The 27,638-nt window shown below is 38.0% G+C and overlaps 1 pseudogene; it reads left to right on the top strand.

Moving 5' to 3' along the window:
- Window positions 1–1,499: 1,499 nt before the first annotated feature.
- LOC107801035 (cellulose synthase-like protein G3) lies at window positions 1,500–24,050 on the top strand (annotated as a pseudogene).
- The last annotated feature ends 3,588 nt before the right edge of the window (window positions 24,051–27,638 follow it).

The raw sequence follows: 27,638 nt of genomic DNA, 5'->3' as shown, positions 1-27,638 counted from the left end.
CTTTTGCTATAGTAATTTTTTTTTAATCTGTTAGAAACAATTCGTATAGTAGTTCTTATTGATTAAAGAAAAATAGACTGTCTTTTGTTAGTTAGTTGAACATGTTTGTATCTATTAGAATGAATTTAAAAATTACCACAAACACAAAAATATGAACTTGAACATAGCTTTTCAAAAAAAAAAAAAAAAATTAAAAAACTCTTAAATCTTCAAATGCTATGTGTTCTTACTGAAATTAAAAAGGAAGTATGATAGCTTGAGAAGTTAAGGTGATAAAATTATAGAGATGGCAATGAGTTTAAGTTGAATATATAGAATGATGATTGAGGAATTCTATGAGATAGTTTCTCTTTATTTATTGAGTTATCTATATTGGGTTAATATTCATCAATTTCAAAAGTTTAAACTTTTATTTTGTAATTCAGATATAATTTTAATATACTATTTATGTGATTTTTATAAAAAGTTTATTTATTGAAGTTGGGTACACGCGCAACGCGCGTATCCTAAGACTAGTTATATTTAAGGCACGAAGGCCTTTAGTGAAATGTCGTTCGCCTTTTTTACGCTTTAAAAATAGAGTTCACACTGGACAAAATAGTCATTTAAATATTTTTCTAATATTTAAGAATAATTATTTAATTATTTTTTAATATTTAAAAATAGTCATTTAATTATTTCTATAATATTTAAGATTTTGATCAACACTAAATATGAATTGACAAGTATACTTAGGAACTACGAAATTGGTTCTCCATAGAATACGGTCTCATTGTTCATAGGTATGGACAGAAAAGAACATTACTTGTGCTTGTATTTACCAAAGCAAAATTTCTTCTTCCTTTATCATTGTAATTTTTCATTCACAGAAACCATGAGCCCCATCTCCCAAGTTCCTGTTAATTGTCTTTTCTATGTTTTAGGAATTCCAGTCATGCTCTATTATTAACCAACAATATCTATTGTGTAGCATATACACAGCAGATACTAAAAGGTATCCACTCATTGCCGAATTTCACATGCACATGGACTTAGGAACATTAGTTAAATATTAAAATAATAATATGTTCATATATTAAGTTGTATTATTTTGCATGCAGAACATCACGTCTCGATACATATTTTCTTATTACAACATAAAATTTTAAATTACCTATTACCACTAAATAAGGTTTTATGGTCTGCTCCATAAGTACTTTTACAGTGCAAGATACATTTATCTCTCCAAAATGTATCATATTACCGGCGAATCTGAAGAAGATGATGATCAAGGTGACATCTCCATGATGACAGTGAAAATTAAAGCAGCTGAGTATGACTCTATCTTTGCCTTGATGGAACAGTCTGACGATGATGAAGATGACGACGATGATGATGAGGTAAACTTTCTAGATGTTCAAAGAAATCTGAAATCCTATTCTTCAAAAAAACTTATGTCCTTAGTAAATATTTTAATTGATACTTATCATAGTCTTATAAATGATAAAAATGCATTAACTATGGAACTAGGAGAATCAGAACAGTCGAGAGATGATCTAGTAGTCGTTGTGGTAGATTTAAAGGAAACCATTGAGAATTTGAAGAAAGAAAAAGATGCTTTAATTGAAAAGGTTACTAACATAGAACATGAGAGAGACGATCTAATAGTTGTTGTGGTCGATCTAAAAGAGACCATTGAGTGTATTAAAAAGGAGAAAGTAGCATTAACTGAAAAGGTTGCTAACATAGAGCATGAGAGAGATGACCTATTAGTAGTTGTTGTAGATCTGAAGGATACAATTGAGGAACTAAAAGGAGAAGGTAGGCATGAGATTCTTCAAAAGGGAAAGAAAGTTGCGGATGAAACACATCTTAGGCTTGAAGATGAGCTAAAATCAGTGAAATCTAGTTTGTGTGTTGAACTCGAGAAAAACAAACAACTTCAGAAAGATCTAGGTAGAGTCAAGAGTGATCTTGAAAATTCACTCAAGTGGACCTGGTCCTCTGATGCTATCACTGCCATGCATACGAACAATGGGGGAAACAGGCAGGGAATCGGATTCCAAAGGGAGAAAACTCCCTACAGCCCTCATAGCAAGTACGTTACTGTACCTGACAACTGGCTCTGCACTCACTGTGGTAACACTGGGTACTTTAAGAAAACCTATAAGGGCAGGTTTCAGTCTCAACAGAAAAATATAGTTTTTGCTAAAAAGATAACACTGTTAGAGAACCTGGTCCCTCATATAAAAGACGTATGATGCCTACTTGAACCAAAAGAACCCTCATTCACCCCTTTCCTCATTACAAGGGACCCAAACTTGTTTGGCTTCCTAAGTCTAACCCTTGATTTCCTTGTGCAAGGAGCAGTAAAGGGTAGCAGCCAACAATGGTACTGGATAGTGGTTGCTCAAAGCACATGACTGGAAGTACAAACGATTTCCTTTCACTGAAGGCCCTACAAGGAGGGAGTGCATCAAATTGAGACTTCCTAATCCTTCCCACTCCCGTACTCCAAATATTTCACAGATATTTCACAGATTAGGGGAGTAACTCAGACTCCCACTGCCCGTACTCCAGAGTAACAGGTTCATATTGATCAGGTTCCGAGTATAGTACCGGTACATCCTGTTATTCTGGTTCAGCCTGAAGTCAGGCCAAAGGCATAAGAAAAAGAACAAAAGAGACTTGAGAGGTTTAAAAGGTATAGTCTACCTACCTTCAGTGGCACAACTACCGAGGATGCCCAGGGATTTCTAGAAATGTATCACAGTATTCTCCGTGCTATGGGTATTGTGGAAGTGGGCGGAGTTGCCTTTACTACATTTTAGCTGTCAGGAGCAGTGTATCAATGGTGGCACGTTTATGAAGAAGGTAAACCAACTGATGCCATACCACCAACTTGGGCTTATTTCTCGGAGAGGTTTTTTGAAAGAGTTTGTTCCCCAGACTCTCTGGGATGCATGGCACACAGAGTTTGAACGGTTGCATCAGGGCACCATGACGGTGTCAGAATATGCTATCAGGTACAGTAAGTTAGGCCGCCATGCACCTATCTTGGTTCCTACAGTTAAAGAGCGAGTCCGCAGATTCATTGAAGGGCTCGATTATGATTTTAAAATATGTATGGCTCGAGAGTTGCAAAATGGCATTCCATTTCAGCAAGTAGTAGAGACTGCCAGGATATTAGAACATGTTTGAAGGGAGGAGAAGGAGTCTAAGGAGGCCAAAATGGTCTCGGAACTCTGGAGGATTTAGTAGATTCTACTATGCAGTTATGACTCATCATGGCGGAGGCTCGGTCAGCGTAGTCCGCAATTCAGAGTACTCGTAGTGCTCCAGTTAATACTTTTAGTGCACCACCGACACAAGATTCTTAACGTGGTTATTTCAGTTATCCGACACAGACTCAGCACGAGCATCCACGACCTCAGGTAGGTTGTTATGAGTGTAGTGATACTAGGCACATCATGAGAGATTGTCCCAGACTTGGGAGGAGTGGATTTCATTAGAGCACTCAAGCTACATGCTTTATTCCAGTTAATACTCCATGTGCACAGTTAGCTAGAGGTGGAGGACAGGCGAGTAGAGGGTGCCTAAGAGGTGGCGGCCCGACCCGTTGATATAATCGTTATGATTTGGCTGAGGCTGATACACCAGATGGTGTCGTTATAGGTACGATCCCGATTTGTTACAAATGGATATTTTCCCTTAATTTGATTCGGTTCTGAATATTGAGGTGAGTCCTCCTATTATGCTCCGCTTATGGGTGAGCTACATAATTTTGTGACCCATATATATGTTTATCCCTGTTGGGAGATTTGAAAATGTTAGCCCGTGTCTATCACTTTTATTTTGTACACTACTGAGGGCTATAAGTCCAACAGTGACTTTATATTACTCACTACAGTGGGTTTTGATGTGACTTCGGAATAATTGATCTCAATTTTATGAATTATATACCTTATTGGTATGAGGGTTCATTATGTGTTGTGAAAATTATTTATGTAATTTATTGAAAAGAAGAAAGAAAGGAAATTGAATATTTAAGTTGGCACAGTGTGCAAAAATACTTGTGATTCGGAGTTGAGGACGAGATCCTCACATTATTTTTATATGAGATGAAACATTTAAACTGGGCTACGAACCGCGGTAGAAGTTATGTAAGGACGAAGTCCTTGTGGTGAAAATTTTATAAGTTTTAATTTTGTGAAATTTAATTTGCACTATAGTATTAATAGGGAGTCATGCCTGGTAGGCTTATTTGATAATTCTTGTATATATTTTTGTGCATATTTAGCCATTTTCGTGCTATAAACATTGAGTTTTAGCCTATGAGATGAGTGCCAGGTGGCGTAAAATATGACTCGTTAAGTCGGGTAAATAGTTATGATGTCTTCATGCCTCACTTTCTGTGGTCAGTGTTGTAAAAACAAAATTCAAAACAAGGTTTTGGTTAATATGAGGTTAATTGATGATGCTGGAATTAATTATGAATAACTGTTAAGACCAGAGATATGGTGATGAGTATACATATGATATGCTTCATGTCCTGATATCATTATAATAATGCAGTGCTTGTAACGCTGGGATTAGTGTTATTGATATATACATTGTGGTGCTTTGTTGGGTTGTGGATGTGTTGTTAGGAGTTGTTTTGGTGTTACCATAGCAGGTGGATATGCCCAATTACAGGGGAGACTCTGCCGAAATTTCTGAAAAATTTGGGAGTTAGGAAAATTTGGGGAATTGAGACGTGCAAAAAAAGAGATAAGTTATGTTATATGTTTAAGGGAGAATGATCCTAAGCGGGGGAGAATGTAACACCTCGGAAAAATTTTGAAGTACTTCAACACTATCAAGAAAGTTGATGTGTGCGTAGGCACGAGTTGCTATAGCCAGTTGAGACTAATACTATGCGTTGATGTGAAAATCAAGCCTTTTGAAAATGTTTGGAGAGTAAGAAATTGGTTTTAAGGTTTATAAGTATGGATAAAAGAAATAATCTCAACTGAGATGGCGTTGTCGGATCCATGTTACATTTGAGGTGAAGTAGAATCACCCGCGAGTATGTGTGTAAGAATACATTCAGTAGTTTAATGTCCTCAGAATAATTCTTAGCACATTCGAGGACGAACGTATGATTAAGAGGGGGAGAATGTAATGACCCAACTTTTCGTTTTAAGAATTAATGCCATGTTCAGTGATTTAAGGTCTCGAGAAGCTTCGCAATAGGTATTATGACCCGCGGGTGTGGTCGAGTTTGATTTTCAGAAGATTCACAAATTAAATTAAAAGAACAATTCTTATTTACAAACTTAAATGAAAAGAGTTGACCGGAGTTTGACTTTTGAGGAAATGACTCCGGAATGGAATTTGGATTATGTCAATAGTTTCGTATGGTGATTTTGGACTTAGGAGCATGTCCAGACTGTGCATTTGAGGTCTACAGTTGATTTAGGCTTGGAATGGCGAAAGTCGATTTTTTGAAGATTTCGACCGGAAGTGGACCTTTTGATATCGGGGTCGGAATGCGATTCCGATAGTTGGAAAAACTCCGTTATGTTAGTTGGGATTTGCCTGCAAAATTTGACGTCATTCCAGGTTGGTCTGGTAGGTTTCGGCACGAGTTTTCGGTGTTGGAAGTTTTGGAGGTTCATAAGTTCGATTCTTGGTTCGATTTATAGTTTCGACATTGTTGATGTTATTTGAGACCCCGAGCAAGTCCGTGTTAGGTTATGAAACTTGTTGGTATGTTTGGACGGGGTCCCGGGGGCCTCAGATGTGTTTCGGATGGGCCACGAGTCATTTCCTCCTATTTTGAACTGTTGTTTTCTGTCATCGTGTTCTGCTGACCCGCCTAATTCGCGTTCAAGCTCTCGCGTTCGTGAAGGTCTTCCCTTTCCCTTCTTCGCATTCGCATTCGCTTCTTCGCGTTCGCGTAGTAGCAGCCTTCATTTTCTTCCTCGCGAACGCGACCCTTACTCCGCGTTCGCGATGCATAAAGGCCTGGGCAGAATATAAGATTTCCAAAACGAGGGTTTGAGCCCATTTTTCATATTTTAAGCTAGAGATCACAAATTTGGGCAAGGGATTTTCACGGAGTTGATTGGGGTAAATGTTTCTTACTTGGTTTTAATTAAATCCCGCGATTATATCTTTGATTTTATCATCTAATTTATGATTTGGGGTGGAAAATTGGGGAAGAAGATGAAGTGTTCTTGAGTTCGATTTTTGGGGTTTTAAATGAGATTTTGTTATCGAATTGGAGTTAAATTGGTATGGTTAGATTCGTTGTTGAATGAGCTTTCAGATTTTATAACTTTTGTCGGGTTTCGAGATGTGGGCCCAACAGGAGAATTTTGAGCTAAATTTCGGATTGTTTTGGATAATTAGCATTTTCTTATGGAATTAATTCCAATAAATTTCATTGACTGTATCGAATTATTTGTGGCTAGATTCGAGGCGTTTGGAGGTCAATTCAAGCAAGAAGGCGATTATGGAATATTGGCATAACTTCAAAAAGGTAAGTATCTTGCCTAACCTCGAGTGGGGGAAATACCCCTTAGGCATTGAGTATTATGTGCAAACTGTGTAATTGAAAACCATGTACGCGAGGTGATGAGTACGTACTTGGTTTATATGTGCAGATTTTATTGATTAAAATCTTTAGACGCCCTTAGGTATTAAATTGAAAATTATTGGCACTTATTAAATCCTCTATTTGTCATGCCTAGATCCTTGTTTGTTGAAATTATATTATACGATGATTTGGTGTGATTGCCACCTTGATTGTTATGTGAAATATTATTTTGTTAAGCTATTCACTCCCGGATATTTTTGTTAAGATTTTTGTGCACATTATGGTCAAACCATAGGATCCTTATTGTGGAAAATAATGTATTGTTGATTTTTGTGGCAAGTTATAATATTTGAGCACTTGACGTGCAATCTGTGATACGTTGTAATATTTGAGCACTTGACGTGCAATCTGTGATAAGTTATAATATTTGAGCACTTGATGTGCAATCTGTGATAAGTTATAATATTTGAGCACTTGATGTGCAATCTGTTTGTTATAATATTTGAGCACTTGAGGTGCAATTTATGAGATGTTGTAACGACCCGACCGTTCGATTTGAACATTTGCAATTCGCTCGGTTGTTTGAGGGCATGAGTAGCTCCATATGATGTACTTTGACTTGTGTGAATCGTCGGTTTTGGATTGCAGGTGTTTCGACATCGAATGTAGCATGTTCCGACGTTGTTTATTAGAGAATAAGTGGTATCACATTAAGCAAATGTGTTCCAAATTAATATTTGATTGAATAATTAGATCCGTATTGAAATTTCGGAGCCATACCAAAAAGAATCGTCGAATTCGGATATCGTATGAGAGAGTTATGCCCATTTCCGTATCGGAAAAGATTTTTCGTCGCCGCGAGCGCCCAGGGTAGCGTGGGGCGCTAGCCCTGGCGCTGGGATATTTAAGGGTACTGGAAATTGCGCCACAGGCAGCACCCCACGCTACCTGTGACGCTCGAAAACATTAGAGGCTCTATAAACGGGTCTTTTGGCCATTTTTGACATAAAAATAGTTGGGGAGCTCGGTTTAGGCGATTTTCAGAAGCGAACTTCACAAATTGGACTGGGATAAGTGATCTTAACTTGATTTGGTCCGTTATTCATGAATCTAACATTATTTCCAGCACTTATTTCATGATTTGGGGGATTAGAATAGAAATGTTTCAAAAATTGATTTGAGGGTTTGAAGGCCGAATCGGAGTCGGAATTTAGAAAATTTTATATGGTTGAACTCGTGCTTAAATGTGCGTTCAGATTTTATAACTTTTGTTGGGTTCTGAGATGTGGGCCCCACTGTTGATTTTTGAGTTAATTTCGGATTTATTTTAGAAATTTAGCATTTTCATATGGAATTGATTCCTATAGCTCGTGTTGATTGTATCGAATTATTTTGACTAAGATTCGAGGCGTTTGGAGGCCGAATCGCGAGGAAAAGGCTTATTGGAATAAATAATTGCTCGGATTGAGGTAAGTAACGATTATAAATCTAGTCCTGAGGGTATGAAACCCCGGATTTTGTATCATTCTACTATTTTTAGTGACGCACATGCTAGGTGACGGGCGTGTGGGCGTGCACTGTTGGGGATTCGTGACTTGGTCCGTCCCGTAGCAACTATAAAGTTGCATACTTTGTTGAAACTATATGATACTTATATGTTTAAGAAAGAATTTCTGTAAATTGGGCTGAATGCCATATTTGGGCCTTGCGCCAATGCTGTTTGGACCCTTAGGGGCTGTTTCTTACCATCCTCTCATTATTTTTGATTGAAAATCTATACTCAGTCATATTTATGCTTGTTTACCACATAACTCAGTTTATGACTCTATTTTGAAGCATATAAATATTTTGGGCCGAATGCCATATTTTACTGAAATGCCCGAGTGGCTTGAGATACTTATGACTGAGTGAGACCGAGGGCCTGATTTGTGAGGATGAGTATGGATCGGGGCTGCCTGCCTGCAGCATACCTGAGTGAGGCCGAGGGCCTGATTTGTGAGGATGAGTGTGGATCGGGGCTGCCCGCCTGCAGCATACTTTATGACTGAGTGAGGCCGAGGGCCTGATTTGTGAGGATGAGTGTGGATCGGGGCTGCCCGCCTGCAGCATACTTTATTATTATCGCACGTGAATTGTCCGTGCAGATTATAGCGCTTGGGCTGAAGGAGCCCCTCCGGAGTCTGTACACACCCCCAGTGAGCGCAGGTACCTACTGAGTGCGAGTGCCGAGTGCTGAGTGACTGGGAGGCAAGAGTGATTGTGAGGTATGCCCGAGTGGCAAGAGTGATTGTGAGGTATGCCCGAGTGGCACGAGTGACTGTGAGGTCTGCCCGAGTGGCTGTTTATGATTTCATCATTTTTGCTCACCTTTGCATTGAGCCTTTGTTTGAAAAACTATTGGAAAATAAAAATGATTTTTATTGGAACTGGGTTTAAACGAGATGTTTGATTCAAATCCTGATTTTTAAGAGCATGTGGTATTTTACTAAGATTTCCTGATATGAACGTTATATGCTTTATTGCTCGTCACTACTGCTCAGTCTTTATTTATTGTTGTTACTTACTGAGTTGGCGTACTCACGTTACTCCCTGCACCTTGTGTGCAGATCCAGGTGTGGCTGGACACGGTAGCGGTTATTGAGTGTTCTGGTTGCAGATTTTCTTGGAGATAGCAAGGTAGCTGTTTGGCGATCGGAGCCCCTGCTCTTCTCCCTCTTATCTTCTTCTAGTAGTATTTAGCTATTCTTCCAGGCTGAGTTAGCCTTGATATTGTTAGACAGATTATAGTAGATGCTCATGACTAGTGACACCCCGATGTCAGGTTTTTCCTTCCGCACTTTTATTTTTTGATTGGGAACTTCTTTATAGAGGTTTTTATGTTAAATAACATTAAAATTATCTTTGAAATGAGAATATCGGTTTGTTTTGGAAATGAGTCGGCTTGCCTAGTTCCACGATAGGTGCCATCATGACAGGGGTTAGTTTGGGTCGTGACAGATTGGTATCAGAGCCTAGGTTACATAGGTCTCACGAGTCATGAGCGGGTTTAGTCGAGTCTTGTGGATCGGTACGGAGACGTCTGTACTTATCTTCGAAAAGCTGCAGAACCCTTAGGAAAATTTCACTTCCTTGTATTCTATCGTGCGAAATTGATTTAGCTTGAAACATAACTCTTTGAATTCCTTCCACGCATCTCGTATGTGCACATGAGCGCTCGGTATCATTTGTACATCGCCAGCTTGTAATTCTACGAATGATGTTTGAGATGCGTTATGCATTTTGGTAATGGGCCAGTCTGGAGGACTTGAGGCCAGGTTTAGATCACAGCTTTGGCTCGATAGCTTCAGTTGTAACCTATACATTTGGACTCCTATGTCCGGTAATGCCCCTACAAGTGGAAATTGTGGCTCGATGAGCGGTGGAATAGCTTTGTGATGAGTATGATATAACTGCGAGATATGATAAGATGATTTGAATGTGACGAGAAGTGTTTCCTTGAAATATAAAGGAAGTTCATTGGGCGCTTGATTTTCATTTTGATGTGACAAACGGTCTCGAGTGAATGTTTTGAAAGATCTTTCACGTTGTTAAATTTTGGGACAAACTAAATTCTCATGTCTTGTCAATGAGTTTGGAATCAAGAAGAGTAACTGATTGTTTAGTAATTGTGGTGGGTATTTCTGATGTTGATGGCTCGAGAAAGATGATCTTCGAAGAGACTTAGAGTCGGTAACATTTTATTGGTTCAGGTGCGACAAAGATGATTTTCGATTTGATGCAACAGTTGGGTAGCAAAGTATGAGGGAAAACATGACGGGAAGTATTTCGCGGTGGTTGAAGTACTAGCAGGTCAAGTGGGAGAAGTAGAGGTTGAGAAGTTTCTTAAATGAGGTGATTTAACCAAAGTAAGAGTGGTAGATTGGCATATGAATTCAATGGTAGGGTAGTCGTGCGTCTTGAGAGAGTGTAGAATGGTTTGGAATCATGTTAGTATGTGAATCGTCATGCAGACTCTATTTGGAGTAATGGTTAGTGTTCAAAGGAAAAAAATTTTGAATATGGCAGAAAGGAGTGTATTTGAAATGAATAGAGGCGTGAAGATCTGATTATCGTGTCAGGTGCAATATGACTTGAGTTTGTAAGGTATTGTTGACGTACAATTGATGTCAATAGGGAAAGTGCAGACTTATACAAATGGTGGGCGAGCATGAACCCAGGAGAATTTACGGATTTAGTGGTCGTTGCACTCAGTGCAATGTCATTGGAAGATATCAGTAAGGAATTCCACATGTGAGTTATCTCCTATGTGCAGCTAACGGTAGCGTGATGTTGATGAAGCTTTTGCGAGGAATACTACTTGCTACCCGGTAGGAGGTCGCGTACGTGATTTTGGCTGGAGATTCAGAATGTTCGTGAAAGGATTAATAAAAGACTTCGAGAAGTCTGGCAGGTTAACGGTGCGAGACCTTGGTAATTGAGAAGGAAAAATCCTTACAGGTTCTAATTTTATATAATTTCAGCTTAAGGCTAAGTGGGGGAGTTTGCTATCGACTGGGTTATTGCACGGTTATGAGTCATATTAGTTTTGGTTAGGGGTATACCGGTGAATCAGTTATGACTTGCAGAGGTCGAGATCGAGGATGACTCGGGTAAAAGAATTTCTGGACACAAGTTGTATTATACTCTATGGTTATGGGAGGACCATAAAATAATTGAGAGGTTATTCACAGAGAATATAGTGTACATGGAGCGGGAATTTGCTCGGTTGCGTATGAGTGTGGGTTACTCTTTATTCCCTAGGGTGTTGGTGTGCTAACGGGGCATAGGTCGTTTCGGTCCGTTTGGTTGGATAATTCAAGATTTGAGTAGAGTGGATGACTCTCAAGAATGGTTCCAATGCATTCAAGATTTATAAATATGGGTAGAATACTGGGAGTTGTATTGAACGGTGTTGAGACTCGTGGCATCTTATATCATTGTGAATTATGCATTTCAGTATCAAGAAGGTGAAGGAAACAGTTTTAGGATCACATGAAGTCTCATCGGAGTAAGCATTTTGGTTGTGGAACCTTTGGGATACATAAAAAGGGAGTTCGGCAGCTTATAAGCCTTAGGGCGGTGTGATTCTATGCTAGAGTTCGTGGGGCAAGTTTTAGTTAAGGGTAGTAGTTTTCTAACAAGGAAAAAAATAAATAGAAATTTAAAGGCAATTTGGAAAGGACTTGGAGAAATAGGACAACTTGGTAGTAGGTTGGGTTAGCATAGTAATGGGTATTATCGGTTCTTTGGGTACTTCTGACGTGGCTAGTATCTACAGGGGTTTCGTGGCAATGCTCTCGGATTTGGCAACTTGTGTGGCTTGGTGGAGTTAGAGGAATTTAGTTCAGATAGCTTGGTTATGTGCAAATGGATTTCAAAGTGTTCATGATGGTTTCTACCATGGTTTGAACCGGATATTTTCTACCGATGTATGGAGCGTGTTGTGTGTTATGATTTCCTCCTTGAAAGAAGCAAAAAAGAGGTTTCTGACTAATAAGGTATGTAATTTGCTAGTGACTCGGAGTTGATAATAGAATTCTTATGTTTGTCACATGATGGCATATTAGATGTGGTGTTATGCGGGAATAGGATTTACATGTACAAGGTCACAGTTCAATTTTGAAGGGAAGGACATAAATTCTTAGGCAGCATGGACGGTTTCCGATGTCTAGGTAAATGATATTACTATCTGGTATTTCTTGATGAGAGTGTACATTTCAGAAGGGGTAGTATGTTTTGATTTATGGGTACTTCGCTGGTATTGCGACACTCTCCTGGTTGATCGATTGTTGATATTCAAATTTTTGCGAGGTGGCACTGAAGATTTTTTTTTTTAGTATTTCTCGTTGGATGATTGTATATGAGAGAGGTGTTAGGCATTCGGGCGGTGGAGGTAGAATCAAATATGGTGATTCATGTGTTCTATGGAATTGGAGATTGGGAGTTCTCAGGAACAGATTATTTCATGGTTGTGGACTGTGAAGTTGTGGTCGGAGCTAGCCAGATGATAGAAGGTATTATGATTCCGTCATTTTAGACTTTCGGAGGTTGTTTATCTATTGGTGGCTGACCATAGTTGATTTGGGGGCCCGTTGGTAGGCCCAATTAGGATGTGTATTCTACACCGAGCAGAATTGATTGACTCCATACTACTATTGTTGAAGGATGTGCCATTCGGTTGATGTGAAGCTTATTCGTGTTCTGAAATGATCTGTGAGTTACTCTTCTATGCTATGAGGAGTTGTGATTCGTTGGTTATATGCACATAAGGTGCGGCTCTATTGTGGCCTTATAGCGGAATTTGAGCGAGAATAGTATTGGATATTGCTTGGTTGATGACGTATTGGTTATGTTCTTTCGGGTTTTATGTGGCATGGTGTAGTTTGCTTCTCCGTGGTTATGGTAATGCACTTTGGGTACTTGATGTCGATTTGCGCATGGTTATTGATTTAGCAAGGTGGCTTGAGGTGTTTCATATGGACCAGTATTTGGATAGGGTCGCGTATTGCAGCAGAGTTATGTGGAAATATGATCCCTCATGTAAGATTCGTGTGTTATGGTTCTGCGGTGTGTGATGGGTTCTTAGCATTGCGTTGGGGTGGTACTCATCGAGCTTGCGGAACGGCTCTCCTGTTTGGGTCATTATTACGATTGGGTACTTTTGGAATGTTGTTATCTGGTGCACGGATTGCACGAGTTGTGGCTTTAGATTGTAGTGATGTGTCATTTCACTGGAGTGGTCGTGTGGGATGAGACGAGGTCATTGGGCCTAGAATGGATGCTATCGGATTTGATTGTGGTATAATTGGGAGGATAATATCGGAAGTCGGCTTTGAAATTGGCTATAGTTCTTGTTAAAGGAACGGGAGCTCCATGACCTGTTGGTCTAATGAATGGCTATGAATTTGGTATGTTTCTTTAATCATCGGCAGTGTACGAAGGTTTTGAAAAAGAGGTATTGTCTAATATGAGGTTATTACCGGCACTGGGTTGATTTGAGTCGATACTGTGATTAGAAATCATTTCTTTGAGCATTCAAGCTATGCGGTATTGAATTTGAGTATTTGAGTTATGGTTACGGCTTTTGGTAGAGAGTGTTCAGACTTATACGGTATGTAGATGCAAACATCTCATCTTATAGGAAATTTCGGATGTTGGAAATTTGATTCGAAGGCTTGTGGGCTAGGTTGAATTGAGAAATTTCGGTTATGCTGTGCTATTGGACCTGTATGGGATAGGATGACGTGGGATCACCCCCGCGTTTGTGCATGGGGAAGTTACACAGCGATTTGATGGCTTTTGGAACAACTTTGGGCACGTTCAAGGATGAACGTATGTTTAAGTGGGAGAGGATGTAACGACCCGACCGTTCGATTTGAACATTTGCACTTCGCTCGGTTGTTTGAGGGCATGAGTAGCTCCATATGATGTACTTTTACTTGTGTGAATCGTCGGTTTTGGGTTGCAGGTGTTTCGGCATCAAATGTAGCATGTTCCGACATTGTTTATTCGAGAATAAGTGGTATCACATTAAGCAAATGTGTTCCAAATTAATATTTGATTGAATAATTAGATCCGTATTGAAATTTCGGAGCCATACCAAAAAGAATCGTCGAATTCGGACATCGTATGAGAGAGTTATGCCCATTTCAGTATTGGAAAAGATTTTTCGTCGCCGCAAGCGCCCAGGGTAGCGTGGGGCGCTAGCCCTGGCTCTGGGATATTTAAGGGTACTGGAAATTGCGCCACAGGCAGCACCCCACGCTACCTGTGACGCTCGAAAACATCAGAGGCTCTATAAACGGGTCTTTTGGCCATTTTTGACATAAAAATAGTTGGGGAGCTCGGTTTGGGCAATTTTCAGAGTCGAACTTCACAAATTAGACTGGGGTAAGTGATCTTAACTTGATTTGGTCCGTTATTCATGAATCTAACATTATTTCCAGCATTTATTTCATGATTTGGGGGATTAGAATAGAAATGTTTCAAAAATTGATTTGAGGGTTTGAAGGCCGAATCGGAGTCGGAATTTAGAAAATTTTGTATGGTTGGACTCGTGCTTGAATGGGCGTTCATATTTTGTAACTTTTGTTGGGTTCCGAGATTGAGCCCCACTGTTGATTTTTGAGTTAATTTCGGATTTATTTTAGAAATTTAGCATTTTCATATGGAATTGATTCCTATAGCTCGTGTTGATTGTATCGAATTATTTTGACTAAGATTCGAGGCGTTTGGAGGCCGAATCGCGAGGAAAAGGCTTATTGGAATAAAGAATTGCTCGGATTGAGGTAAGTAACGATTATAAATCTAGTCCTGAGGGTATGAAACCCCGGATTTTGTATCATTCTACTATTTTTAGTGACGCACATGCTAGGTGACGGGCGTGTGGGCGTGCACTGTTGGGGATTCGTGACTTGGTCCATCCCGTAGCAACTGTAAAGTTGCATACTTTGTTGAAACTATATGATACTTATATGTTTTAGAAAGAATTTCTGTAAATTGGGCTGAATGCCATGTTTGGGCCTTGCGCCAATGCTGTTTGGACCCGTAGGGGCTGTTTCTTACCATCCTCTCATTATTTTCGATTGAAAATCTATACTCAGTCATTTTTATGCTTGTTTACCACATAAGTCAGTTTATGACTCTATTTTGATGCATATAAATATTTTGGGCCGAATGCCATATTTTACTGAAATGCCCGAGTGGCTTGAGATACTTATGACTGAGTGAGGCCGAGGGCCTGATTTGTGAGGATGAGTGTGGATCGGGGCTGCCCGCCTGCAGCATACCTGAGTGAGGCCGAGGGCCTGATTTGTGAGGATGAGTGTGGATCGGGGCTGCCCGCCTGCAGCATACCTGAGTGAGGCCGAGGGCCTGATTTGTGAGGATGAGTGTGGATCGGGGCTGCCCGCCTGCAGCATACTTTATTATTATCGCACGTGAGTTGTCCGTGCAGATTATAGCGCTTGGGATGAAGGATCCCCTCCGGAGTCTGTACACACCCCCAGTGAGCACAGGTACCTACTGAGTGCGAGTGCCGAGTGCTGAGTGACTGGGAGGCAAGAGTGATTGTGAGGTATGCCCGAGTGGCAATAGTAATTGTGAGGTATGCCCGAGTGGCAAGAGTGATTGTGAGGTATGCCCGAGTGGCACGAGTGACTGTGAGGTCTGCCCAAGTGGCTGTTTATGATTTCATCATTTTTGCTCACCTTTGCATAAAGCCTTTGTTTGAAAAACTATTGGAAAATAAAAAAAATGATTTTTATTGGAACTGGGTTTAAACGAGATGTTTGATTCAAATCCTGATTTTTAAGAGCATGTGGTATTTTACTGAGATTTCCTGATATGAACGTTATATGCTCTATTGCTCGTCACTACTGCTCAGTCTTTATTTATTGTTGTTACTTACTGAGTTGGCGTACTCACGTTACTCCCTGCACCTTGTGTGCAGATCCAGGTGTGGCTGGACACGGTAGCGGTTATTGAGTGTTCTTGTTGCAGATTTTCTTGGAGATAGCAAGGTAGCTGTTTGGCGATCGCAGCCCCTGCTCTTCTCCCTCTTATCTTCCTCTAGTAGTATTTAGCTATTCTTCCAGGCTGAGTTAGCCTTGATATTGTTAGACAGATTATAGTAGATGCTCATGACTAGTGACACCCCGATGTCGGGCTTTTCTTTTCCGCACTTCTGTTTTTCTTTGATTGGGAACTTCTTTATAGAGGTTTTTATGTTAAATAACATTGAAATTATCTTTGAAATGAGAATATCGGTTTGTTTTGGAAATGAGTCGGCTTGCCTAGTTCCACGATAGGCGCCATCACGACAAGGGTTAGTTTGGGTCGTGACATATGTGATATTGGCACGTTATATTTTTGGGAGGTTTGTTCGGGTGTTTGCACGAGGTTTCTATCGTGATATTGTTATTATTGATTTATGCACATGCAGCGTGACAAGGCGGGCTATATATATATATCTATATGTGGGTTGCGCATGTGGCGAGACAAGGTGGGAACATTATTATGCATGTGTGGCGAGACAAGGTGGGCATTTACTTTACTATTGCACACATGGCGAAACAAGGCGGGCTATGTCGGGGATTGAATTGTGATGGCCTGGGGGCATTTTTGTTATTGCATATTTATTTTGGGACTACGAGACGGTACCTCGGGAGATCCCATGTTGAGCATTTACTTTGGGACTATGTTTGCACTTGCTTTTGGTTATTTTGTTTTTCCGTGATATATAAATTCTTGTGCCCTTCAATGATGTAGTATTTAATTTTATTATGTGTTTCTTTTTCTTGTTGTACTGTGTTGGTTCTGGCTCTTTATACAAGACTCTAAGGATTTGTGTTTACTGGTTTTCGAGATTTGAGTTGTTTCGAATAAAAAAAAATTGCTATTATATTTTTAATTAATAATTTTTACATCCAAATTAGTAGTCATCGCATGCTTCATTTTAATTGAAATATCATTTTCTTCACCCAAACGAGTTCAAAAATAAACTCATTTCTTTGATGCCTTCTTACTTGATTTAAAAGTTGTAAACTTACTTTATTGAAAATGAATTGATCCTGCGGATCTAATATAAATTGATATTTTGGTACGTGAGTTGTCTGTGTGATTATAAACGAAATATGGGCATGAGGTGCCGTGAAAAATATGGTGATTTTATTATTGACACGTGAGTTGTCCGTGTGGTTGTGATATAAATATGGGCACAAGATGCCGTGAAAAATATGGAAGTGGGCTGAGACCCATAATGTTTATGATTGTGAAATGAGGTGTCACATGGTGACTTTTACTTGAAAATATATTTATTTGAAAGAAGTATATTCGAAAGATATTTATTCAAAAGAAATATATTCGAAAGATAATTGTCTTAAGGAATAATATGTGAAGGATTTATATTTGAAGAACTTGATAAAATGATTGTACTTGTGTTCCTTATTCGTCTGAGCAATAATTATGATGTTCATGTTGCCTTGATGTTATATCACTAGTTGATTTTTGTCGTTATCATTGTTAGTTGTTTTTCAGTATTATTGTATACTGCTATATTGCAAAGGTTAGTTGACTAGTGAGTGTCTTAACTGTATCTCGTCACTACTCCACTGAGGTTATTCTTAATACTTACTGGGTACCGACTGTGGTGTACTCATACTACACTTTTTCACATTTTTGTGTAGAGCCAATTAATATGGAGTCATTTGACTGCTCGCTAGTAGTACGAATTTTGCTGTGGAGATTCAAGCTAAACCTGTTGTTGCGTTCGCAGGCTTTGGAGTCACCTTTTGATATTGTACTTGCACTTTTTAGGCTTACCTAGTTCCAAAGACTAGGTGTCATCACGATACTCAACGGAGAAAAGATTGGGTCGTGACACATATGGCATGAGTTAACCAAGCTAGACTTCTTTTTGCTTATTGCTTGTTACTGGTCTTTTTATGATGCCAAAAGGGGGCAAGATAATTAAGGGGGAACAAATTTAGGGGAAATAGAGGTGTGATGACCCAAAATGTCATCTTTAAATTTAATAATTAATTATATATTCTAAGACCTTGAAAAGTACTTTTTATCATTCCTCGACTTGATTGTGCAGTCCGTAAAATTTTTCGAAAAGTTTTTACTATTGCGTGTGCAGGCAACAACTTTACAGCTGTTGGAGAGTTGACTGGTACTGTTACCAGGGGAACTGGTATCCATCTGTTCCCCTCGTTGTTTCTTTGACTTTTGAAGAGTTAATTTACGTCTCCAGCTTGAGACTTGTTATTCTCACGTACTTGAGGATGTGTATCAGGTTCCTTATCTGGTTCTTATCAGTAAGTTTGTTAGATCATCAAAACATAATAAAGGTACATATGACCTATCAATTTCCTCAATTTTGATGATGACAAACTTATAATTGAAGTTCCCCCTAAGAATCAAAATGACATACACATATCCTGTTGTCACGACCCCAAATTCCCTCCGTAGGAGGTCGTGATGACACCTAGTCTCTAAGACTAGGTAAGCCTATCAATGCAGAATAATAATAGATATCTGAAATAAATAAACTGCAATTCAAATAATTATAACTCCCAAAACCCGGTAGAAATATGTCACAAGCTTCTAAGAATTTATTCTCAATGTCTCTATATATCAGAGTCTGAAGAAAATAAGGAAGCAACATAACAAGAATAGAAGGGGACTCCGGAGTCTGCGGACACTGGCAGATATACCTCGAAGTCTCTGTGCGCAGGTAACTCACCGATGTCTGGGCTGGTATGATGTACCTGGATCTGCACAAAAAGATGTGCAGAAGCGTAGTATGAGTACACCGCAGCGGTACCCAGTAAGTGCCAAGCCTAGCCTCGGTAGAGTATTGACGAGGTCAGGTCAGGCCCTACTGGAAAATAATAATGGCATGGTAAAATATTTAATAATATAGTAAAATAAAATGACAATGGAAATGAATCAAGTATATGTTACCATTTAATTACACAAAATAATGGAAAATAATATCTCGTGGAAACAAAACAAAATTTCTTTCAACTTTAAGAAAATCACAACAAATAATCAAAGGCAACTGCGGCCATAAATCAATATCAATAAGGGCACTCACGGGATACCGCCTCGTAGTCCCAAATCATAAATAAATTCACAATATCTCATTTTCTTATATCACCACGGGATCTTTCATAATTTATTTTAAAGAAAATAATTTTTTCGAAATAGCATCTCGCGTTTTAGCCATCCTTATCACACCGCATGACTTCTAGTAGTTCCCCCTACTAGCCACACGTATCAAGCCACCCTTATCTCACCGCATGTGTTTCAACACCCAGACCTTATACCACCACATGCATATTAATATCACAATATATCACAATTTGCACTTCAAGTGCCCAAATAATTCAACTTGCCAAAATAATTCAACAACAATATTTTTTCACAATAAAAAGCTCACGGCTCATGCCAAAATAAATCATCAATAATATTTTTCTACAATAAAGAACTCACGGCTCCATTACAATGAGTACGAAAATCTTACAAAAATATTCAGGAATAAATAATTCAGCAAAATAATATTTTAAAATCTTTAATACGTTGCTTCAATACCAAATTTTAAAATGTCAAGTACTTCATATTAATAATATTTAATTTAAACAAAATCAACCTTCAAATAATGCACAGAATAAAAGAAACCAAGTTCAAACTAAACAGGTAAAACAATAAGCACGAAAAGGTCAAGCAAATTTAAATTATAAACATTAAATCAATGATGAAGAATATAACAACGTAAAATTATTTAATTAATATGCAACAGTGATCTACACAATTTAAAGACATAATCTTCTACATTTAGTCTGTGTATACACTCGTCACCGCGTGTACACGACTTTCAACACATTATAATTTATCACTTTAATACAAATCCTAGGGGAAATTTCCCCCACACAAGGTTAGACAAGTCACTTACCTCGACTTGCTCCAATTTAACCAAGTAGTATGCCTTTTTCTCAATTTTTCGACTCCGACCGACTCGAATCTAGTCATAATTAATTCGATACAGTCAACAAAAATTATAAAATCAATTCCATAAGAAAATACTACATTTTTCAATAAAATTCGATATTAACTCAAAAATCGCCTGTGGGGCCCATGTCTCGGAATCTGGCAAAAGTTACGAAATATGAACGCCCATTCAACTACGAGTCTAACCATACCAAAATGACTAAATTCTGATACCAATTCGACCCTCAAATAATCAAATCTATCCAAGAGGGTTTTCAAATTTTTCCAACTTAAATCACCAATTAAATGTTAAAAACAGTGATAGATTCGAGTAATCTAACCAAGATTGAGTTAAGGACACTTACTCCGATACTTTCTCGGAAAATCTCCCAAAACTCGCCTCAATACGAGCTCTAATTTCGTTAAAAATGGAAAATGGGACGAAGTCCCATTTTCAGAATTTAAACTCTCTGCCTAGTCATTTGCCCTGCGCGATCGCAAAAATTCACACGCGATCGCGAAGCACAAATTTACACTGCCCAGGTTTAACCCTATGTGATCGCAAACAATGCCACGTGATCACGATGTACAAGATTCCAACTCTACGCGATCGCATCCCTCTTCACGCGATCGCATAAAGCAAACGTGTGGCCCAACTTCCTCTCAAGTTTCCTCTTCGCGAACGCGGTCTTAGCCATGCGTTCGCATAGCACAGCTTGCCAAACCTAAGCGATCGCGGACTTGCCCACGCGATCGCATAGCACAAAATTTCCAGCTGCCCAATTAACCCTACGCGATCGTAACCCTTCTCATGCTATCCCATAGAAGGAAACCAGAACCTGCAGAAACCAGAACTTTAGCTATCAAGCCAAGTCCAACAATGATCCGTTAAGCATCTGAAACTCACCCGAGCCCCTCAGGACCTCAACCAAATATACACCCAAGTCTTAAAACATCACACGAACTTGCTCGCGCGATCAAATCGCCAAAATAACACCTAAAACTACGAATAGGACACCAACTCAAAGGGAAATTTCAAGAAAACTTTAAAACTTATATTTTTTCACAACCGGACGTCCGAATTACGTTAAATCAACTCCGTTTCTCACCAAATTTTTTCAAACTTTTAATTTTTGATCAAAATTTCATATCTCGGGCTAGGGACCTCAGAATTTGATTCCGGGCATACGCCCAAGTCCCAAATCACGATACGGACCTACCAAAACTATCAAAACACTGATACAAGTCTGTTTAATCAAAATGTTGACCAAAGTCAACCCGATTGAGTTTTAAAGCTCTAATTCACATTTTAATCCATTTTTCACATAAATATAATTTGGTGTAGAGACCGACTGCATGTGGTTACACCTACGTATTTAAATATCTTTCTACTGTTAGCAGATAAATCTTATAATTACCTCCTCCGTCTCAATTTATCTGATACACTTTTCGATTCTCGAGGTTCAAACTATGTGAACTTTTATAAATATTTTAAAATATATTTTTTGATTTTATTGATATAAGAAGAATTGCAACTTAAGTACTTTTCATATAGTTTGTGAATATTTTAATTTTAATTATAAAATATTAAATTGATCGTATCCAACTTAGCTTCGAAAATAAGTTAAATTAACTCTCGAGAATCGAAAAGTATCACATAATTCGGGTTGACAAAAGGAATGTTAGATATTCTATATATATAGTACATCTCTATACTGTTGTGATTTTTCATTCTTGTTTCGGAAACAACGTCTTTACCTGCACGCGGCAGAAGTAAGACTGCGTACTTACTATCCTCCCCAGACCCCACCTGTGAGATTATAATAAATTTATTGTTATTGTTGTTATTGTCTATATATAACACATGAAAATAGAAATTAGATTTGAATTATATTTTTTTATCCTTTTAATTGCGAAGCTTCGAGTATCGGGAATCATGACAAATGCACCTATAATCTTAACACTGGACTGTGACATGTACTCAAATGATCCATCAACTCCTAAACGGGCTTTATGCTACTTCTTGGACCAATACCTCTGGCCCAAATTAGCATACATTCAGACACCACAGCATTTTCATGGGCTTAATCGGGCTGATATCTATGCCAGTGAGTTCAAAATTTCTGGCCCAAATTAACCCATTGGGTATGGATGGGCTTTTTGGGCCCAATTACTTAGGGACTGGGTGCTTTTTCCGTCGTCGGGCTTTGTTTGGCGGCCCATCAACATTTGTGCAGCAAGAAATGATTCCAGATCATGCGGTGAACAAGCCCATTATTAAGGCCCAAAATATTCTAGAGCAAGCTCACAAAGTGGCAAGCTGCAATTATGAGAACCAAACTAACTGGGGTTTCAAGGTATGTATATGTTTTATTTTCTTTTTTCATCGTCAACGGCAGAGGCAAATTCAGAATTTAAACTTTATGAGTGCAGTTTTGAAATTCTATCACAACTTATTAGATCTACTCGGTTCGTATAAACTTATACCTTACCCTTTACATTCGCCTCTAGTAACATGCATGTCATGAAAAGCCCAACTGAAGTAACGGTTAGGAGGAAGCCCATGTGATTTGGATTTGTATCACTGTAGCACGAATTATGATCTCTTAACTATTTCGTGGAGATTTCTATTACTACCTGTTGCTGCTTTTTCTTCGGTTATCTTGTTTTTCTCGTTGTTATTACTGCTTTTTTTTTTCTTCTCCACTACCGTATTTCTATTTTCCTTTAGCCGAGGGTCTATCGAAAATTGTCTCTCTATCTTCACAAGATAGGGGTTAAGGTCTGCGGATACACTAACCTTCCTAGACCCCACTTATTAGATTACACCGAGTATGTTGTTGTTGTAACCATTTCATGGAAAAGAGTCTTTACATTTCTTAACATATATAATAAACAAAGCTTTTTGGTGGTGACTGAACTAACAACAAAAAGAAGTGCAGATGGGCTTTAGATATGGATCATTGGTGGAGGATTTCTATACTGGTTATCAACTTCATTGTGAAGGTTGGAAATCTGTGTTTTGCAATCCAGAAAAGCCAGCATTTTTAGGACATTTACCTCTTGCTCTCATTGATGGGCTTATTCAAATCAAACGATGGTCCATGGGCCTTCTTGAAGTGGCTTTCTCAAAATACAGCCCACTTACAACTGGTGCGCGGTCTTTGGGCCCTATAATGGCCCAATGTTATGCTTACTATGCATTTTGGCCCATTTACTACATACCCGTCGCGTTCTATGCTTTCTTTCCTTAACTCTCTCTTCTCACCTGAGTTCCCATTTTCCCGAAGGTATCTCTTGATTTTTTCAAAACAAATTACTCGTGATATTAGGTCTTCATAAAAATGTTTTAATTGTAAAATATGATTGCGTAAGCTCACATTTTCATTTATATTGACTTCAGATCTCCAATCAATGGACGTTTTTGTATATTTTTCTATTTCTTGGAGCGTATACACAAGACTGCTTAAATTTTGTCTCAACACAAGGGTCATTACAAAGATGGTGGAATTATCAAAGAATGTGGATGATATGGGGGTTATCATCATTTCCAATTGGAACTATTGAGTACTAAACAAAACACATTGGTATAGCCACGCAAAGGTTCAATATAAGAAGCAAAGTAGTCGATCATGACCAAGGTACAAGGTATGGTAAAGGAATTTTTGAGTTTGGGGTTGCTTCGCCTATGTTTGTGCCCCTAACAATAGCAGCAATAATCAATTGAATGGCATTCCTCAAAGCAATAGTGAGATTTTCCAAAGGGGAAAGCTTCAATGGATTATTTCTCCACACTCTTATTGCTTGTTTTGGAGTAGTAAATTGTTTGCCAATATATGAAGCTATGGTCTTAAGAGCTGATAAAGGAAGGATGCACACCAATATTACTATCATCTCAACATTTTTAGCTTGGTGTCTTTACACAATATCTTCTTGTATTGTAGGACATATGTAACATCATACTTATGTTTCTTGTGGTTTTCTTAATACATACCTATTGTAATTTCAGTGTTTGCAACATCAATAAAAGAGTAGCTAGTTTTTTCAAATAAATTAAATGTTGCATCTTTCAACAATAAAACAGTCGTTAATTATAAGTTGATATAGTATTACAGTAATACTTGGAAAAATTGCCTCCTATCTATTGTCCTTTTTTACTACTAAAGGAACCAAACTATAACTAAAGGAAGGTTGTTCTCATTGTATTTACATTAATTATCTTTTACCTTTAATGAAAAATTTTTGTTGTACTGTATTACCTAAAATTACTTAATGTAAGACGTCAAATGGATGGTGACAATTTCATAATTCAAATGATAGTTTAAGATATGGTATACATGCATGACGCATCTAACGACGGCTCGAAATGAATGTTTAATGAGAACAACTCGAAACTTTAAAGTAATGAGTGAATTAAGAAAAAAACGTTGTAACTTTGTTTGAGAGTTTTTGGGAATGAAAAACCTAATAAAGAGTGCACCCCCTTAAATTATTTAAAATTAATCAAACCAGTGCATCTCGAATACTAGATGGTTAACCAATAAAAAAAATGGAGAAAAGATCGAATGGTTGATTTTGTGGTAAATCACTGATCATTAATCCCTTATACATGGGTGCCATCTGTACTTTGAAAAATTTACAAATATATGTATACACACATGCATACATGTATAATAAACTCAATGTCCAAGATAAAAATAATGACGGGAAGAATCGATGTGGCAAGTGTTCTCGAATAAACATTAGTGTTGCATATAAAAAACGACATAAAAAACGACATCGCTTGAAAATAATGTAACGTAAAAATCAAATTTTGAAACAAAAAGTAAAGCCTTGGGACATGTATAGCTCCATCAAATTTCCAAACCTAAACCTTTTTTTTTTTCATTCGGACTCACTTTGAAGATTCGATTAATTCAATTTCGCATCAAGAAATCTCACTTTAGAGGGTAAAATGCTTCATATTAAAGCGGCTTTTAATCTGAGACCTCCAATTAAAAACGAATGAGTACTACTACCCTAACACAACCTTTTGTGATAGACCCAAACCTATATACAAACTAGGTTGCCATAATAGATTGATACTATTTGTACAGATTCCAAAAAACTGCATAAATATGACACTTTTTGGTGTGGTCTTTAAATTTTGGTCCCATTTGCCTCTTAGGTAGAATTTTAAGGTCTAAAGCTAAAAGTATTTCTCATGGGGTAAGCGAGGGGCGACACCTGTTAAACTTGAAGTTCTGCTTATGTGCAAACGGGAGCAAAAAAATCTACTTTGAAGGCTATTTGTGTACTTATGTATACGTTATTATAGTGACACAAGACCTTACTCGAGCGAAGTTCTCCATATTCTCAACAGCCTACGAGGTATTAATAGTCGTTTCGAGCTTCAAGTGGGAGAAAAAAGAAAAAGAAAATGGAAAAACTACATAATATAGTCGCTCCCAAAAATAATAACCGATAATATATATATATATATATATATATATATATATATATATATATATATATATATATATATATATTTGTATATAATTACTAGTTAGGATGAACTCGGGCGCAGCCCGAGCCCAACAGCTATTGTCAAAGCTGCAAAGTTTTCCTTTGTGCTGTACGATTATTTGGGGTACATAATTTAAAAGAATTTGCTACCTCATCTTAATTGTTACCAAAGTGTAACTGTAAGTTCAAATATGGTTAGACTGTTCAGTAGTATCCAAAATAAATTATGTGGGTCTGTTTCTGTAGCAGTAAAATATGTAAATGTGGTTCATAACAAGTGTAGAAAAATACACTTCACAAAATAAAATATATCGCTCTTTGGATAAGCAAAACCAGAATGTAAAAGATGATTGATCTTGTAGATATATACAAATCTATAGGAGACGTAGTGGTAGTTACATGGAGCAGCATAAACAATTTCATTGACCCTGCTTTAGGCACAGACACTCTTAATTCCAGCTCTGGAAATGCAAGGTAGTGGTAATTGAAACAAGGAATAGTCGCAAAACAAACAAGCTAGCAGTAATCTAGGTTCATGGGATGTGCTCTTCCATTCCTAACATATTTTGCAATGTTGGCAAAAGTCAATATAAAGTTCAATTTGCAGCTATTCAGTAAGAAACACACTCACAATGACATTAACCTGCAATCGTGAAAATGGCTTCAAAATTTGTTCCTTCGATAAGGTTCTGTCATCTTCTTTGAAGTTTATAAAACCTGGTTTGGACACTATCAATAAGACAAGAAATCTGCTAGAAAATATATAAGACAATATAGCTCATAAGAAGTTCAGCCGAAATCCTTGCAGTGAAGGATCTAACTTTTAATTGACAGCAAAATCTCCTTAGCTTACAAAATGTTATAAGTATATCAAAGATAACAACATCACTTGCGATTCTATTAGACGCATGCCTGTAATAATATTTTATTTATTTAAATTATTTGTAGGTAAATTTATTGCTCAGCGCCACTTGCAGCACTGTAAAAATGATTTTACATCCATAAGGTTACCAATCGTCTTCAATATAAACATGGACGTTACAGAGTTGAGCCTAGGATGTAGAGAGGAGCTCACAGTTCCTTTAGATTTTGACAGTGTATCTTCATCTATGGTTTTTCCAACGAAAAAGTAATGCATGAAAGAAACTACTCCATATAAGTAAATTGCTATAAATGCAAGTCGAGGCTACTGTAAGAAAAAGTGAGATCACATTATATTTTCTATGATTCACGGAGTAGTCCACCTGATACCATGATATGCCGACGACATTGATCACAGTCGACAAACATCAAATAAACCAAAAAGAAAGAAAATTCTGATCGGGAATTTCACTACTTCAGTAAAAGCAGCATTCTGATTTCATAACGAATATCAGTAGATCTACCATCACAATATCATGAAATTAATAGCAGAAATATGCAACAATATAATTAAAAAAGAAAAACCAGACCTCCGGAAACAAAGAGAAGCTGAAAGTTGTGAAAATGAACGCCACGGACGGGGCCATTCAATGATAGTTCCCATATGTTAATCCCAAAGCTGGGTCACAGCGCCGTGAAGGCTAGCTAAGATCCATGGCCTTTTTCTATGAAAATTGAGTCCTTTCACTCGATTACTCTTCGTCTCCAACTTCGTATGCAGCTTCCTCTCGAACTCCAGATAAAACTCCGTATACATCTTTCAACAAGTTCCTCTATCTCCACACACACAATCACACTGCAATTAATCAAAAGTAAATGCAAAACAATAATTTTGACATGCGTGTCAAACATTACCTGAATTTAGTGTATCCTTATCCATTTCATAGTATGTTCTTCAACTTCTTCGTGCTTACGTTTTTTGATCAAAGTTTGATTGTTCAACACCTCAGTGAGAAATTGCTGTTTGAATTTAAACATTGTGAACAGTTTCTTTCTTGGTATTGAAACACAGTGCTTTTTAATCCTTTTGTTTTAGTTGGGATTGATGATAACACCAACTGATCTACAAGCCTTTCTTGGTTTATACTTGCTATTTTTTCTCCATGTAGACAGTTAT

Source organism: Nicotiana tabacum, chromosome 15, assembly GCF_000715075.1.
Source record: "Nicotiana tabacum cultivar K326 chromosome 15, ASM71507v2, whole genome shotgun sequence".
Taxonomy (NCBI): domain Eukaryota; kingdom Viridiplantae; phylum Streptophyta; class Magnoliopsida; order Solanales; family Solanaceae; genus Nicotiana; species Nicotiana tabacum.
The sequence above is the reverse complement of the archived record's forward strand: the minus strand, read 5'-3'. Positions and strand labels throughout refer to the sequence as shown.